We start from the raw sequence: 18,006 nt of genomic DNA, 5'->3' as shown, positions 1-18,006 counted from the left end.
TTTTCTCCTTACAAAATGAGGTAACAGCTCATTTCAGTGAAAGCTGGGCACGCGAAAAAAGAGAAAGAAAAGAATCTGTAACTCAAACGCAGCTATTAGAATTTTTTGGCTTATTCTCTCTTCATATTTGTTCACGTCTTAAGAAGCAAAGTTGTAATCTCAGTCTGCACTTACTTTTATATCTTGCTTGCACTCTTAACCTGCCATCATTCACAGTTTTTATAGGCTGTATCTGTGTGGCAACGTCCTTTGTTAGAGGGCAGGCAGGGTCACAGCTTGCTGAGTGTTGACGTTTGTAGTTTACTCTTTAAACCCAGAGTTTGTAGTTTACTCTTTAAACCCAGTGTTTTGTTTGTTTTTTAGGGAGAGAGAGAAAGAGTGTGTGTGTTGGGGGAGAGGTGGAGAGAGAGAGAAAATCTGAAGCAGGTTCCACGTCCAGCACAGAGCCCAGCACAGGGCTTGATCTCATGACCCTGAGCCAAAATCAAGGGTTGTACTTTTAACCCACTGAGCCACCCAGGTGCCCCATCTTCATGGTGTTTTTACTTGGACAGATACTCTGCTGTCTCATTTGTAAAGGCGCTAATATGCTTGGTTTCAGGTCCTATTTGCTTTAGGCTCCCTTCGAGGTATACAAGTAGGATATTATCCTGGGCCTCCTGTGACCTGAGTTAAGTTCCCTGAGAGTCAGAGTTGCCGGGGAGGACCAGCCTTGCCTGGAGAGGGCCATGTACTCTTGGATGGAGCCTATTGTCTTGGATGTGGATGCTTTCACTCAGTAGGGACAGAAACTAGGGTACCTTGGATGACTGTTCTCTGCTCTGCCCCTGCCATGGGGGCAGAGCATGGACGGCAGGCTGCTGAGTAGGCACACTTACCCAGGCTTGGAAGCAGCCCTGCTGGGTTTTGGCACCGGTCTACACAACCTGAGATTTCCCATTATGTCTTTGTTTCAGCTTTAATATTTGGGATTTATTTTTAATGTCCTAAAATCTTAAACCATTGCTTTTATTGCTATAGCTTCATTTCAACTTTTCCAAAGAAATTTTATTCTTTTAATTGTTTAGTCCTCAACAAGTCTTTTATTTACTTGTTTTTGCATTGCACAAATGGGATAACACCGTTACAGGAAAAAAAGACAATTACCATACCCATACACAACTCTTACAGGTCTTGCTTCCTCTCTGTTGATATTCAGTGTATTTAACCCAGCCATAAACATGGCAGATGAAGAATTTTATGTCCTGCTTCTTCACTTAACCTCCCATTATTCACACATTTCCATATTATGTTAGAGCGTTTGTCACTTAATGGTTGCAGTATTCTATGTGTGGTTGTACCATCATTGGCCTAGCCATTCTCCTAAGTCATACTCATACTTTTGTCCAAATTTACTGTGAAACATTGTGTGTTTGATGTTCAATGTTGAACTTACAACTTTTCCTGCATTAAAATGAAGCTATTTTATGCCACTTGTTTACTTATCATGTGTTAGGTTTCCTGAAAAATTTGACCAATTCCTGACACAATAGTTGGGCAATATTGAGAATAGTTGTTTCATTGAACTCTTGCTGACATCTGATATAGTAATAATTATCAATTTATTTACTTCTGCTAATTAAATAGGAAAAGAGGTTATCTTGTTTCAATTTCCATTTTTCACTCCCAGTAAGCGTGAACCTTTGTCCATTCCAGAGCTTTCTATTTTGTGAATTACCTTTTTAGATCCCTTGGATAGTGGGACCTAATGTTTTTCTTAGTGTTCTAGAGAAGCAAAAAGTAGCACTTTGCTGCAAATGCTGGTTTGGTTCCAATTCAACATCCTTTTTGGACTGAAGTTTCAGTCTCAGTGATCTGGCCTTCCTGTGTTGGTACCATAATGTACATGGTGGGGCTTCATAATATTCCCGGAACTTTCTTTATGTTCTCGTCCTCCCCACATTTGATGCGGAGACTGTGTTTGGTGAGGTACTCCTGCCCCCACACCCGAAAAAGTCCTGCTTGAGTCTTGATTTGTCCATGAGTGAAATCTGCACATAATTTGGGAGCTACAGACATCAATCAGTCCTTTATTAAGGAGATGAGTGAATGTTTGTCGAAATAAGTTCTTTAAATGCTTCCCTCATTCAGTCTCAATGCCAGATTTGTTTTGCTGGAGTTTTTAATGCACAAATGTGATATTATAGTCCATGTTTATTTAACCCTAGACCGCATGTGTCAAAGTGTCCTATTCAATGTTTGTAATGTGTGACTAGCAAGCCCGAGTAGCTTTGAATTGCACAGGCTTCTTTGGGCTCACTCTCTCTAGAACCCCTTTGATGTTGGAAAGCTCTCTTTAACATTACATTGGTATTGGAATGATACGATATTTGACTTTTCATCCTTATCAACTGAAGGTACTATCTTGTGTTCAATGTCATTGCTTTGGTGTTAACATTTTCACCCAAGACATATACATAATCCTTGCTATATACTTGACAGAATACTTTGTAGTAGCTCAGTGACTTGGTTTCCTCATTAGCAAAATGGGAATATTAACAACATCTACCTCATAGGGTTGTCTTAAGAATTAAATTACCTAACAAAAATAATGGGCAACCATGAGACATCAGCTGTTACCCAGGCAAAGGAGAAACAGAAGTGAACTGCCCTTTCACCAAGATGTAGAAAGGGAAGTGCGTGCTTGTCAGTGGCTGTGTGGGAAATATTTCTGGTGTCACCGAATTTAAAAGCTGGAAGTGATGTCTTTGTACATTTTGTCTATGGCCTGGTCTCATCATTTTTCAGGTGAGAAAATTAGAGCCCAGAAAGTTTCAGTAATTTTCTAAAAATTTTTTTTAGTTATGAAAGCCGTAATGCTCAGTACGCAGGGATGCGTAAAGTAAAAAATTCCCCCATTTTCCTTTCTTCCTGTCTATTCTGCTCTCCCAGGAAGACCCATCAGTGGTCCTTGAATCAGCTTTCTCCAGCCATTCTCTTCCCATATTAAATAGCATTTCTAAATTTTAAAGGGAATTGGAGGCAGAACGTAGAAAAAGGCAAACTTATGGTACCAGGTAAGTATTTTGCCAGGCCCCCATGTTGACTCCCAAAGGCACTCCTGGCTCCAGGGAAGCCCTGGTGGGGTGGGCAAGGAGATGGTGGGGATTCTCCTACAGCCACCAGCTACTCTTGTTCAGGAAGCTCTGATCATAAATTACCCAGTCTTTTCCAGGCAAGTCAATGGTTTTATTTTATTTTATTTTATTTTTTTAAAGATTTTATTTTTTTGTTTGACAGACAAAAATCACAAGTAGGCAGAGAGGCAGGTTGGTGGGGGGAGGGAAGCAGGCTCCCTGCCGAGCAGAGAGCCCGATGCGGGGCTCGATCCAAGGACCCTGAGATCATGACCCGAGCCGAAGCCAGAGGCTTTAACCACTGAGCAACCCAGGTGCCCCAAGCCAATGGTTTTAAATAGTTTTTTCCTGAAGATATGAAATAGGGTGCTATCAATAAAAAGTCTTTGTCCAATTACATATTATCTTGAGATCTATGTGCAACAACTTAATGAAACTATTTTAAACATCTGGCCAGAAGATTTTATCTTCTGTGAGTCTATAAGACTTTTAGGGTTCCCTGAGATAGTTGCTATTTAATGAATGAATACCTTGTTTAAGTTCAACATGCTTTTTGTGTGGGCATCTGTTCAGGTAGAAGATGGACAGACCTTGTCAAAATAACCATTGGAAAATGAGTAAGGGTAATACATTCTGCTCATAAACAAGACTGCTAAAAGAAGCACAAATTCTGTACTCTACTAACTCGAGACCCATTTTCTAAAGCTATAATAACCTTATAATGTCATGGTTTATACTTTCTGATCACCCATTCTAAAAATCTCCGAGTTACTACATGTGATCCAGAAGAAACAACAATAAATGGTGCTTTACAGATGGACAGATCAGAGATCGGACACTCACAGGTGTGTTCCTGGAGAGGTAGGCATTCGAATGCTACCTTGCTGCCTTGCTGGGTGCCGTCCTTCAGTGACCAACTCAGACTTTGCAAGTATGAGCTCCTTTTTCTCAGCTTTGCTATGATACAATGCAAATGAATCAACAATGTGTCATTCCGCACACTTTTTTTTTTTTCTTTTCTATCTTCCAACTGTTCTTATCCAAGAAGAGTTTCAGTTTGGGAGTATTGGAAGCCCCATGCTCTCTGCCTGTCTAACACACTAGACTCCATGTATCACTCAGTGGCTCTTTAAGGGTTCACTCACTTAAATGGGGGAGGGGGGAGGCACCCTGGAGTTGCTAACTTGGCTGACCCCAATGAGGGCGACAATGTGAAAACTCTCCTTAGCATTTCTGCTCAGTGAGACCTCAGAATAGTGACCACTGTGTTGTTGAATCACTTTAGTAGGTGTTCCTTAGTAAAATCGAAAATGAGCCTTTATGAGGCTAATAATGTATAAAGAGGTTCTGTACTTTAAATGAACTTAAGGGTAATTACCTATGGTACATCTTAGGTATTGTCTCTAAATTCCTTCTTTCCAGAATACTGGAAAGCTGTAAGCTTTAGTAAGGGTAATATTCATGACTTGGGGAGTCTGGGTGGCTCAGCTGGCTAAGCATCTGACTCTTGATTTCACTTCAGGTCATAGTCTCGGATCATAAGATTGAGCTCTGAGTCGGGCTTCATGCTGGGCATGGAGTCTACTTAAGATTCTTTTTCTGTCCTGTCCCCCTCTCCTCTCTGTCAAAAAAAAAAATATGACCAAATAGTTACTGAAGCTCAGCTATCACCTATTAATCATTTAAGTATGACAGCAATTGTACAAGCAGGTTTCTATTATTATTACATTCATTTCACACCTTAGAAAACAGAGGCACAGTTCCCCAGCTAGTGATTGAGAAAATTAGGATGGAAATCTAGAGAGTTTGGATTCACAGTTTAATCACTCAACCACTGTGTGAAACCATGCAAAATAATTTTCCATTTCTTCTCTTTCCTTCTTTCACTGACAGCTTAAAAAAAAAAAAAAAAGGAACAAACAAAAACACAAGAGGAAGGGGAAAGAAAGGGAGGAAGGGGGATAGAGCAGGGTGAGAGATTGCCGGGATATATTAGACGCCCCATTAGGATTATCTGAAAATATGTTGGGGGAGGACTACAAAGCAGAAAACGGAAGTGTCAGCAGTCAGACACTGAGACAGGGGAAGAAGCCAGTCTAAAGGTCCAGAGTTCCAACTCCTCCCTAAAGTTGGAAACAGTAACTCTAGCAGCAGAGGCTAAGATCAAGAGCTTCCCACCGGCATCCACATTCTGCCTTCACAGGTCAGGTCACACTGAGGACATCTGTGCGAGCCTGGTGGGTCTCTCTGTGGGGCTACCACATTCAGAACTCTAGCATGATGCTGCGTTGCAGTGCAGAACTCCTGGGTCTCCTGCCCCCCTGCCCCCCTAAATCGGAGCAGTTCTGGTATTTTTTGTTTCTTAGTTTGGGGTTCTAAATAGGAAATCTTTTTGGGCACAAGATCTAGCAGTTCAAAATCCATTGAAAATTGCTTATGTGGGTGACTTAACTTACTTCTATGGTGCTCTCTGTGTTTTAGGTATCAATTTCTGTGTAGCAAGTTACTACAAAATTTAGTTGTTTACAACTGCTCTTTTATTTTGCTCAGGGTTTTGTGGGTTGGGAGCTTGGGAAGGGCTCTGCTGAGGAATTTATCTCCAGTCCCTGAGATGTCAGCTGGAGTGTCTGGGGCTTGAGGATCCACGGCTAAGACAGCTTCTTCCCCTAAAGTCTGGTCCCTCCAAGCTCCTCTTCCTTCCCCTCCCTCTGCCTCCCCAACTTTGGTGTCTCATGCCCTTGGGCGTCTCCGTGTGGTTTAGTTTCTCACAGTTCGGTGGTTTCTGGACAGTCATCTTCCCAATAGAGTGGTTGCCTTCCAAGATGTTGGAACCTTCTGCCTGGCTCTATGGTCAAAGTAGCCACCAGCACCACCCCCCCTCCATATTCACAGGCGTGCAGAAAGATACTCACCTACTGACAGGAGAGAGATGAGGTCCCGTTGCAGAAGGAGATGTGAGGCAGGAGCTGTTGGAAAACCTTGGGTCTTGGAAAATATAACCTGCTTCATCTCGCCACTGCCCAGATGCAATCTCAACTTCAGCCTCACTGCCCCCAGACGCTGCTGTTTGCTTCCTTCCACCTGCCTCTCTGCATTTCCTTGTTCTTCTCATGACCCGGCTTGTGAGAGTCTCAGTCTCCTTCTCCTTCCTCGGTCACACTGCTTACAGCTTGTTGCTCGGTTGGGCGCATTAATGACTTCTAGAATGGTCCTCCTCCTCATCACTTGTCTTCTGTCTGGTTGCAGCTTATTTTCACTTTTCAGTGAACAAGGGCCATTTACAAAGCATCCCCTGTTAATCAGATCTTTCTTTCTTCCACATGGCATTCTAATCAATCATGACTTTGTTCATGCAGTCGTCCATCTTGATTTCCTCCTTTGTTGTGGTTCATTGTTAATAGGTGGTAAATACTGCTTATTTGCTTCAAATATTTAACAATTGATTTCCTCCAGAGCTGATGTTATAACAGAAGTCTAGAAGGTGGGGTACCGAGTGGTCCAGCTCTCATTACAATTAGGAAAGGCTTTATAACTAAAATCTGTTATGTATGGTGATAGATATTAATGAGACCTACTGTGGTGATAATTTCACAGTATGTGCAAATAACAAATAAATGACATTAAAAATGTGTTGAAATATCAAAATTCATATGTTAATTATACCTCAATTTTAAAAAAGTAAAAAAAGTAATTAAAAAGCGTATTTAGAATTATTTCTAGTTTATAAAGTAGCATTGCCAACGGTTTTTAAAAAGTGAAAAAAAATTTTATAAGATTACATTTAGGATTTTGACTTAGACATGCATCAAACTCCTATTTTCTTCCATGTTCTCCCCAGCCACAATGACCAAAAGAATGCAAAAATAGGGAGTGCCTGGGTGGCCCAGTGGGTTAAGCATCCGGCTCTTGGTTTTGTCTCGGGTCATGATCTCAGGGTCGTGGGATCAAGCCCCATATCAGGCTTTATGCTCAGCTCAGAGTCTGCTTGTCCCTCTCTCTGCTCCTTCCCCGCTTGTGCTCCCTTTTTCTCAAATAAATAAATAAATAAATAAAATAAAAGTGTATTAAAATAGGAAACCCTTTATAGACATAGGGAACCAGGGAGAAACTCTGATCACATCCCTTAAGATACAGTAGAGGTGGGAACAGATTAAACAAAGCCTTAGGCTTATTTGAACACCCTTTCTAAGAAAAGCACATTGGTGATGTGGTGAAGAAACTACAAGGGTTCCAGTGTCCATCTCTCAATTTGAAAAGTTCTCCTCAATTCTCACCAGTTTTCTTTCCTATCAGATGATGACACATTGAGTGAATTATTTAATTATGATGACAAACTGGTGATTCCTCTCAGCCTTTCACGGGTCCTATTATTATGAGCTGGGATTTTTCTGTGTAGAACTTTCCCTCGTCCATGAAAGCTACTGTGGACCCTGAGCTATTTTGCACATAGTAGATGCAGGATGAAGGATTGGCCTCTGGCCGAGTTCAGGACATACTGCCCTTGGCATATGGGGTATTTTCAGCTGAAGGAGTTAGAGAAAATGGCAGAAGCAGACCATGTGAGAGGTTTCCTTTCTGTACTCAGAGGAAAGGAGCAGCCCTATCTCCAAAGACAAAGCGATGTCAAGGAGAATCCTGACAAACAGGGCTGGCTCTTTCCCTGTCTTTACTACGCTTACCTCATCTCCTTAACCTCTATTTCTACAGCACTTTCTGCTCTTCATCCAGCCAAGCATAAAAGTACCCAGGCAGAGCTGTTTCCCTATGAAGGCTGCCATGTTGCATTAAACTTACTTTAAATAAATGTGTACGCTATTCTCCTTTGGGGGAGAAAACCCTATTATGTCTAAAAGTTGTGAAATAAATGGAACCTTTTGATTTTAGGAGGTCTGTTGTGATATTTTATTTTTTAATTTTGTAACTGGTCGGTCACGCTTATATAAAATGCAAGGCCAAGTGTGTTTATTAAATCCTAGGAATTTGCACTAAGCCTTCTCTAGGTACTTGTTGTGCAGAAAAGAATGGAAAGTGTGTGAGCGTTCCTGTAGGCACACTGGCAGGTCCCTGTCTGAGGTTGGGACCAGGCCTTCCCAGTGGTTTCCTTGGAAGGAAAAGAAGTCCAAGTTGATGTAACCTAGAAGACTTACTGTACATACAAGGAGACATTCTGCTAAATTCAGTGGGACAGTGTGCTTTACTGTGCTGCCTGCTCTGGGACATTGGGCGAGTTATTTAACCTCTCGCGACCTCAGTTCCCAGCCTGACTGGTCCTGGGGCTCGTCCCCACGATTTCTGTCGTTCCCCTCAGCCCTAAGATGCTCTCATATTTTCAAAAGACGATTTGAGCTGGGCCGCCTTTTCACCCTCAGGACAGATCTACGTGATCTCTTCTTTCCTTATGTAGAAAAAATATATGTACAGATTCAATGCTGGAAACTACAGACAGCTTCAATGTTTGCATTTCTCAGTATTTACTTAAAGTGAAAAGGCAACTTGGACCACGTTCAGACATCATTATGATTAATCAATTCAAATATCTACTAACAACACATGCCTTTTTGTTGTATGTATGGATTTACTGATTTCCCTTGTCACGTGGAAAGCTGGTATTGTTTCCCAAACAGGTTGCCCCTGACACTCTCCCCTGACCTTTTCTTGGTAGTTTCAACGCGATCCTTCCCTATTGCTATGCTTTTACAATAAAAGTAACATTGATTCTCTGTAATTGCTTGATTCTCTGTAACTGCTTCTGGTAATGTATTTGAATTTTTTAAAAGGTCTAAAGAAAAGACCTTAAATAATGGCTGTGCAAGCAAATAGGAGAAACTATTAAGTCTGTGCTTCCTCTCGCTCTCCTGCCCAGGTGATTTTTAAAAACCAGCCCATGCCTATTTTGCTTAGCTCTTGAAATAGGTCTTAGCTTCTGATCCAATTTTATGAAGGTGAGTGTAATGGTGTGGGTGGTTGGTGAGTTCCTCTATCACTCAGTATTCCCCTCAGCCCTTGGATTAAACAGAAGCTTCTGGTCAGACCAGTCTGTGTCATCAGAGTTACATGTTAGGCAGCCCTTCCAGCCTTCCTGTGCCTGAGAATTTTATCTTCTATAAGATTTCAGCTTTTTCCTTCCAGTATAACCGAAATGGCATTCTTCGGCTGGTCTTAAGGGCTACTTTATGCTGTTTCCAAACCTCACTCCCTTTACGTACCTGGCACAACTCTTCTGCCATACCCCTCTCTCTTCTTGATCCACACTCAGATTCGTGTCTTCAGTAATTTGTGTTGCCTACTCGCAACACAGTGGCTGACACCTGTAAGCCTTTTGGGGGCCTGTGTTGGTTCGAGAGTTTGAACCTTCCACAGGCAGAAAATGGACATTTCCTCTGGCTCTTGAACTCCTCTCTCTCCATCCTGTCCTTTGCATTTGAGGCAACCCAGTGACTGTGGCCTTCATACTCCACTCTGGCCATGACAGGCTTCTTTGTTCTGTGCTGCAGAGGAGGCTGAGTTGAGGAGGGACCATGCTGGTGAGGATGAAGGAAGGTGGTAGTCAAAAAGGAGACAGGGCGGGGCGCCTGGGTGGCTCAGTGGGTTGGGCCGCTGCCTTCGGCTCGGGTCATGATCTCGGGGTCCTGGGATTGAGTCCCGTGTCGGGCTCTCTGCTCAGCGGGGAGCCTGCTTCCTCCTCTCTCTCTCTCTGCCTGCCCCTCTGCCTACTTGTGATCTCTGTCTGTCAAATAAATAAATAAAATCTTTAAAAAAAAAAAAAAAAGGAGACAGGGCAAGATGGCGGCTAGCAGAGACAGTGTAGGGTTAGGAGGAGGACAGAGGGACCCTTGGGAGGGACAAGAGCTGATCTCAGCGTGCATTCAATTATTCATACTCACCCCCGCCCCCTTCCCAGCTCTCATTGATTTTCCATGAAAATAAAATAAAACAGGACTACACCAGGGAAAGCAGATTTTTCTGAATTTGTCTTATATGATTTTCTTTGGTTTGGTTGAAATTTCTATTTAGCTTTGGGCGTGAGGGGGCTCTATTTTAAAGAAATGCCATCATCCTTGACAGCTTCTCGTATAGACTTGTTTGTCCTCAGTATAATAAGATAAGATAATAGTGGATTTCTCACCCTCCCATAGAAAACGTTAAGAGATTTGCTTACATATTGGAGAGCCGAGACAACCGACGAAAAAGATGTCATCAAAACTGGAGTCACAGAGCGCGCCGAGCTCACCTCGGCAGGAATAAAATTAAGGGAAATGATTTGAAATGATAACTTTGGGTAACCTCCAGAAGTGTACACCAGTACAAAAGTGTTATGTGGTGCAACTCTGGCTCTGTCAAGTGCCTGGAAGTGAGGGCTGAATGTCACGGCCTAAAAAATGCAGAAAGAAAAACGATTTTAGGTTATTTTAGTACTGGTGGAAACTGCTGATTGCATGCAGGCAAACATACCTGATCTTGTTGAAATCAGGACACTCGACTATATTTAAGACAGGAACTATTAATTTGTTAGAGGTATGGGAAGACATGTTGTACTTTTTTGCTTTGAAGAAAAGGTTGGACTCTCTTAAAACCATTATTTACCTGCTTTATTTTTTTATTATATATTTTTAAAGATTTGATTTATTTATTTGGCAGAGAGAGAGAGAGAGAGCACGCACAAGTAAGCAGAGTGGCAAGGAGAAGGAGAAGCAGGCTCTCCACTGAGCAGGGAACTCAATGTGGGGCTCGATCCCAGGAAGCTGGGATCATGACCTGAGCCTAAGGCAGCCGTTTAACTGACTGAGCCACCCAGGCAACCCCTGTTTTAAATTTTTAAAGTTTACTGTTGTTCCAGAGGCTCTGATCTTTTTATTTTTTAAAATATTTTATTTATTTTACATATATATGTAATGTATATTACATATATATTATAAATATGGAGAGAGAGAGAGGGCAAAGGGAGGGCAGAGGGAGAGGGAGAGAAAGCAACTCAAGCAGATTCTTTGCTGAGTGCAGAGCCCCATGTTGGACTTCATCCCAGGACCCTTCAGTTGAGCTGAAATCAAGAATCAGACGTTCAACTGACGGAGCCTCCCAGGCACACCTGTCTTTTTATTTTTTAGTGCAAAGAAGAAAAAATTGCCAAATGTTGTTGATTCAAGAGATGATTTAGAAAAAAAAAAAGAAAGAGATGATTTAGATTCCTATAAGATTTTTCTAGGGTGGGATATCTTAGATGAGAACATCCTTTGCTACAGAATTTCTGGCTTCCATCAGTGAAAGATCATAGCTGCTCTCACATGATTTAGGAGGCTTTATGGCCTCTCATGGTTTAGTCCATTTCTCTGCTTTTTTTCCTCTTTTGTAACTCCACTTCTTTTTTTTTTCCCTCAAGATTTTATTTATTTATTTGACAGACAGAAATCACAGGTAGGCAGAGAGGCAGGCAGAGAAGGGGAGGCAGGCTCCCCACTGAACAGAGAGCCTGATGCGGGGCTTGATCCCAGGACCCTGGGATCATGACCTGAGCCGAAGCCAGAGGTTAACCCACTGAGCCACCCAGGTGCCCTCTTACTTCTAAGTTACGCTTGGGTTTTTGTTTTCATACTCTTCCTTCCTTCCCTGCAATTTCAATCTCCTGATCCTTCTCTTTACCTGGGGCTCAGGAAGAACGACTCTCTGACTCCCAGCCTTCTGTCACAAACTCTTTTTTTGTTTTTTGAAAAGCCCCTCAAGACTTTCAAAACACAGTCTGAAGGTGGCACCTGGGTGGCTCAGTTGGTTAAACAACTGCCTTAGGCTTGGGTCATGGTACCAAGGTCTTGCGATCAATGTCAGGGAGCCTGCTTCTCCCTTTGCCAACTCCCTGTGCTGTGCTCTCTCTCTCTCAAATAAATGAAATCTTAAAAAAAAAAAAAAAAAACAACACTGTCTGAAGAATGTATGTGAAGTGGTGGGCATGTGTAGGAGTTGGGTTTTAAAGACTCTCAAAGTCTGTTTCTACCCAGAACCTCCATGATTCTGTGAAACCCTACTGTAGCTGCTAGTTACTTGGGCTAGCCTGATCGCCCAGCCTCATGGATGGTAATGCCCAGGATCAGACATTTGTGTGTGGCTTTCCTTTTAGCATTGGGATGTCTCATTCCTGGAGATGAACACCTGCCTGAATCAGGTGGGGGATCAGGGGGATCAGAAAGATTTCCTTTCTTCCCTTTGGGTTTCCAAGTCCATTTTCAAGTCCTGATCTTGTCTTAACGATGTAACGATGGGATTGTTGGGATGAAAATAAATCTTTTTGACAATAAATTTAAAAAGGCTACATTAAGAAAAATGAAATTGGAACTAGGCTAGAAAAGGTGGAGGTTAGGTAGATTCAGGGCAAAACATGTCAATAGTGAGTAGGAAGCTCTTTCAAAAGTTTATTTATTTTAGAGAGAGATAGAGTTTGAGTGGGGGGAGGGTAAAGGAAGAGGGAGGCAGAGAACCTCAAGCAGACTCCCTGCCGAGCATGGAGCCTGATGTGGGGCTCGTTCCCACGACCCTGAGATTAGGACCTGAGCTGAAATCAAGAATTGGATGCTTACTTGACTGAACCACCCAAGTGTCCCAGGAAGCTTGTATTAGCTGAGGGGCACACCCCAGTTTTGCTGCCCAGAACTGGGCCTCTCTTAGAGGACAACAGGAAATTTAGAAGCTCTGGTATTGACATGGAGGAGGCGGGGGAGCCACGGGGACTTGTTAAACACCTGTATTCAGGACCCGCCTGATTTATTAGCTTCAGATGAGCCTCAGGATTTTCAGTACACATTCCAGATGATTCTGATGCAGGTGAGTTTTCTTCCCATCCTTGATCAAACACACAGGTGCCATGTGTCTCCATGTTAGTGTTCCCACTCTGGGCTGTGCACCAGAGTCCCTTGGGAAGATGTACAAATGCTGGGTCTGGGCTCTGCCCAGAGATTCTAGTTTGCTGGGGCCCAGGGTGGGGCTTGTGTCAGCTCCCTGGTGATCTGACGCAGGGCAGCGGGGAAGAGCTGGTCATTTGGAGTGGAACTATGGGCTAAGAGAATGCTGGCCCTATTTCGACTTCATTACAGGGTTCCAAATACAGGCCAAGCTGATGTTTATATTTGTAAGATCTATGGGAAAATGGTTTGCTGGGGTGCCTGGGTGCCTCAGTGGATTGGGCCGCTGCCTTCGGCTCAGGTCATGATCCCAGTGTCCTGGGATCGAGCCCTGCATCGGGCTCTCTGCTCAGTGGGGAACCTGCTTCCCCTTCTCTCTCTGCCTAACTCTCTGCCTACTTGTGATCTCTCTCTGTCAAATCAATAAATAAAATCTTTAAAAAAAATGGTTTGCTAAGATTAATGACTGTTTCTGATATTAAAAAGGGATTATGTAGGGCATTTACAAAAATAGGTAGGAGCATTCTTAAAAAACTTCAGCATTTACATGGAATTCATGAAAATAAAACTGATTTTTAGCACTGTTTACCCCCAGTATTTTTAATTTATTGAAGAATATCAGGATTTCTTGTGATCTCACATTGTTAGCTATGCATTTATGTTACTGTTAGATAACAGAAGATGAAGGAAACTGTATTCCTCAAGTACTCTAAAGTTAATTATTTCCCCTACAATTTAGACTAGGTTAATTTTTGCTATTCCTTCATGACACATTTTTTTCTTTTTAAAAATATTTATTTATTTATTTGACATAGAGAGATCACAAGTAGCAGAGAGGCAGGCAGAGGGGGAGGGGAAAGGAGACTCCCTGCTGAGCGGAGAGCCCAATTCAGAGCTTGATCCCAGGACCCTGAGATCGAAGGACCTGAGCCGAAGGCAGAGGCTTAACCCACTGAGCCACCCAGGTGCCCACATGATGCATTTTTTTATTGTGAGATATTACAGTATTGCCAAGAAGAATTTGAATTTGCATTTGTTGTTGTTAAACTACTAGGGAGAGAACATCGATTCCTTTTATTAACTAGTTTTTTCTTAGGTAATTTTAATGGAGAGTTATTTACAGATACCAAAAAGCTGAGTGACCAATATGACAGATACCTCTCTATCCCCAACTCTTTTATTTTTTCTCATTTTTTTTATTGGTAGAATCAATTAGATCATTAGATACTTGTAATGTTAAAGTTATTATCCAAGGGCACTTGGGTGGCTCAGTGGGTTGAGTGTCAGACTCTGGATTTTGGCTCAGGTCATGCTCTCAGGGTTGTGAGATCAAGGCCCACATCAGGCTCCACATTCAGGGGGGGAGAGTCTGCTTCTCTCTCTCTCACCCGCTGCTGCTCCCCCTGCTCATGTGCTCTTTCTCTAAAATAGATAAATCAGTGTTTTAAAAAAAATAAAGTTATCATCCATATACTGGTTCTGCTGGTATCTGTTCCATTGGTGGACACAAAATTATGGGTGTGCATTGAAGAATGGAGGGTTTTTAAGGACTGCCATGGGTGTACTTTTAGAAGCATTCCCCGGCTTTGGTGGTTTTAATAACTAGGGCATGAATGTCCCGGCTTTACTCTGAGACCTGGGTGGACAGCAGTGTTTGATGTCATCTCCTTGATAATAAAATATTGCCAGCATCAAAATCAACTATAGGTAGTACTGTGTCTCCACAATATCCATTAGGTGGTTCCCCAAAAAAGAGCTATGATGAATTTCCATGAAGTAAATGTACTAGAACCCAAGTCAGAGGGAGAGAAAATTTGGAAGTTGAATGGCTATCCTTGTGTTTGTAAGTGTGTGTGTGTGTGTGTGTGTTGCACACACATTAGTTTCCATGCTGGTTTCCTTTAGCATCCCTTGCCCAGGCCTCTCCTCAGCTTTTTTCCTCATGCCTCCACCTATGCCCTAGTATTGTGAAGGTTCCCCTTTGCATCTCTGGGATTTGGGGTGGGTGTTGTGAGGGGCCTGGGGCACTGAAATTGGGGGGTTGACTCCATGGGGCAAGTGAGATGGGGACCTTCATTTCCGCTGGACCAAGGAGCTGGCCCCTGGCCGTGGGAGGTCCCGGGCTTGGTGAAGGTGAAGGAGCAGCGCACCAGGGCTGCACTCGCTGCAGTGGGACTGGATGTGCCCACGTCCTGAGTGGACCTCTGACACTGGGACTGACAGCACTCACTCAAGTGACGGCAGCTCTGGCCCATGTCCCGTCTGGCGCAGGGCATCTTCCTGCAGCAGAGACAGTGATTAAGATTTACCCAGCATTTCCTGCCTCTTCCTTGTCTGGGCTTTATGATTCAGCGCCTTCCTTCTCTGGCTCCTGGGAGCTGGCTGCCCCTGAGGTCACTGCTCCAGCCCCACTGTCTGCCCTGGGGCAGGGATCTTGGAAGTTAGGGAGGCGGAGGGGCGGAGGACCCGCTGATGAATACAGTATTTCCCTCTAAAGGTCAATTTGGAAGACTTGTCTTCCTGTGTTGGGGAGAGGAGGCGGGCCAGGTTAATTTTGCAGGCAGTGACCTTCTGGATGGCTGGAGCTGAGGCAGGTCACAGGGAGGAAGGATGGAGATCAGTCAGAGGGAGGATTGGTTCTTCACCACTTATAGCCTATAGAGCACACTGAGTAAGGACCAAACTCAAGTGACTTGACTGCCCTGGGGGAGGAAACCCTTGTAGTCAGGGGAGGGGCTGCTGCTTCGAGAACGGCGAGCCTCTTGGAGGTCAGGCATAAGGGGATTCTGTCTTCTGGGTGGAGTGACTTAAGGCCAGGAAGACTGGTAAAGGGGCAGGATGTGCAGGGAGCATGGTCTGACAGCTGCACACGGGCTTTCCTGTTGCATTAGGCTGCTGGGACTGCCGTCCCCAAGTACCACACACAGCAGAACTGTATTCGCTCGTGGTCAGGAGGCTAGAAGTCTCAAGTCAAGTTGTGGTCAGGGTTGGCTCTTTCTGGAGGCTCTGAGGAAGAATCTGCCCCAGGCCCTTCTCCTAGCTTTTGGCAACGGCCCATAATCCCCAGAGTTTCTTGGCCTGTAGATGTGTCTCCTTCCATCTCCACTTCCATCCCCGCCATGGTGTCTCCCTGTGTGTCCGTGTCTCATCTCCTCTTCTTACAAGGATGCCAGTCATGTTGGCTCAGGGCCTGCACTAATTAGTGTGACCTCATTTATCTAATTACATCCACAAAGACCCTATTTCTAATTAAGATCACATTCTGAGCTACTGGGGATTCAGAGGTCACCATATCTTTTTAAGGGAACACAGTTCAACCCCTCGCCCTGGCAGTCAGGGGCCCTTAAAGAGGCTGTCCTGGATCTAGCCTGGGGCTGGATAAAGTTCAAAGTTCTGTAGGGCAGAAGAGCCTGGCTAGAGTTTGGACAGGTTGAGTTTAGCACATTGGTCAGTGGAGACAATTCCATTCAGCTCATCATTTCTTAGACAAAGAATTGGAATCTGGAGGATCAGTGGCTGGCTGGGCCAGAGGTCAATGAGGCTGTCACTGATGAGTGTTAGATTTAAGTTGCACGTGGAAAGTGGTTCTTTGTGGGAAGCCATTTCCCAGAACACCTAAGGGTGGGGGGTTTCTCCATCATCACTGTTTTCCAAGACCACAGGACTTGGGTAAGATTCAACATTATCAAGTTCTTTGAAAATCTGATGAGAATTACAAGAGCTCTTTCTGGAAAAAAATGAATAGAGAGATAAATATTTATCTCCTATTTCAGTGGATTTTTAGACACTTTGAAAATCTTTGGTGCTCTAGAGGCCTATGGGTTCCAGGTAAAAGAAACAAAAAATGAACAAACAAACAAACAAACAAAGGCAAGGAATAAGGACAAGTCCAGGAGTGTCTAGGTGGAGCAGGCCTTTATGGCAGAGGATGTGGGAAGGGCAGGGGGTATGACCAATGGCGTCGCTGGAAAGGTAGTGTTGGGGCCCAGATCTCCAGTGCCCACATGAGACTTTCAGCAGGTCGGCAATGAGGAGGCTATGGAAGTTTCTGAGCCGGTGAAATGTTCAAGATTTTATTTTGACAGTGGTATGTGGGATTTATTGAGATGGGGTAAAGACTGACTATGGGGGGACATGTTAGAAGATTATTACAAGAAATTCCGATGTCACATGTTCACGTAGTTATTATTTATCTCTTCTGTTTTGATATCTGTAATTCTGTAATATTAAAGTACTCAGGGAAAAAAATGTTTAGTTCCGTAGCCATTGAAGGAGCTGTTCCTTAGAAACTTCAGATACTAAAAAAAAAGGAAAAACACTCGAGAAACTTCTGGTATTAGTGTGCTAGGGCTGCCAGGACAAATCACCACAGACTGAAGAGCTGACAAATCAGAAATTTGTTTCTTATTTCTGGAGGCCAGAAGTCCACGATTAAGGTTTGTTTTCTGCTGAGACTTCTTTTCTTGCAGACGGCCGCCTTCTGTGCCCTTTCCTCTCTGTGCACAATTCCCTGGCATCTCTTTGTCTTCTTATAAGGACTTAATTGCTCCTGAATCAGGACCCCGCCTAAGGATCTATTTAAACTTCATCATCTCCCGGGGGTACCTGGGTGGCTCAGTGGGTTAAAGCCTCTGCCTTCGGCTCAGATCATGAAGGAGCCCCGCATGGAATCGAGCCCCACATTGGGCTCTCTGCTTGGCGGGGAGCCTGCTTCCCCCTGTCTCTCTCTCTCTGCCTGCCTCTCTGCCTACTTGTGATCTCTGTCTGTCAAATAAATAAATAAAATCTTGAAAAAAATAAACTTCATCATCTCTTTAAAGACCTTATTTCTAAATAGGTTGCATGCTGAGGTATTGTGGGCTGGGACTTCACCCTACACATTTTGGGGGACATATTTCTTCTCCTCAATGCTTCTCAAGGAACCGATGCCCATTATAGCATAAGGCTGGCACATCCCCCACAGTTATGCAGGGATCTCTGTCAGGAGAGCTGAGGAGAACTGT

General features: G+C 43.6%; 1 protein-coding gene across 2 annotated transcripts in view; it reads left to right on the top strand.

The window, feature by feature from the left end:
- Positions 1–18,006, top strand: part of DNER (delta/notch like EGF repeat containing) — a 321,150-nt gene that overhangs the window by 89,557 nt on the left and 213,587 nt on the right. Inside the window, exon 1 of one of the 2 annotated variants that reach the window (XM_044241775.1) lies at positions 5,202–5,353. The exons of the other annotated variant lie outside the window; for it this stretch is intronic. The gene's annotated coding sequence lies outside the window, so the exon portion shown is untranslated. Of the gene's footprint in view, positions 1–5,201; positions 5,354–18,006 lie in introns of those variants that run through there. 2 annotated transcript variants of the gene reach the window in all.

This window comes from Neovison vison, chromosome 3 (assembly GCF_020171115.1).
Source record: "Neovison vison isolate M4711 chromosome 3, ASM_NN_V1, whole genome shotgun sequence".
Taxonomy (NCBI): Eukaryota; Metazoa; Chordata; class Mammalia; order Carnivora; family Mustelidae; genus Neogale; species Neogale vison.
The sequence above is the reverse complement of the archived record's forward strand: the minus strand, read 5'-3'. Positions and strand labels throughout refer to the sequence as shown.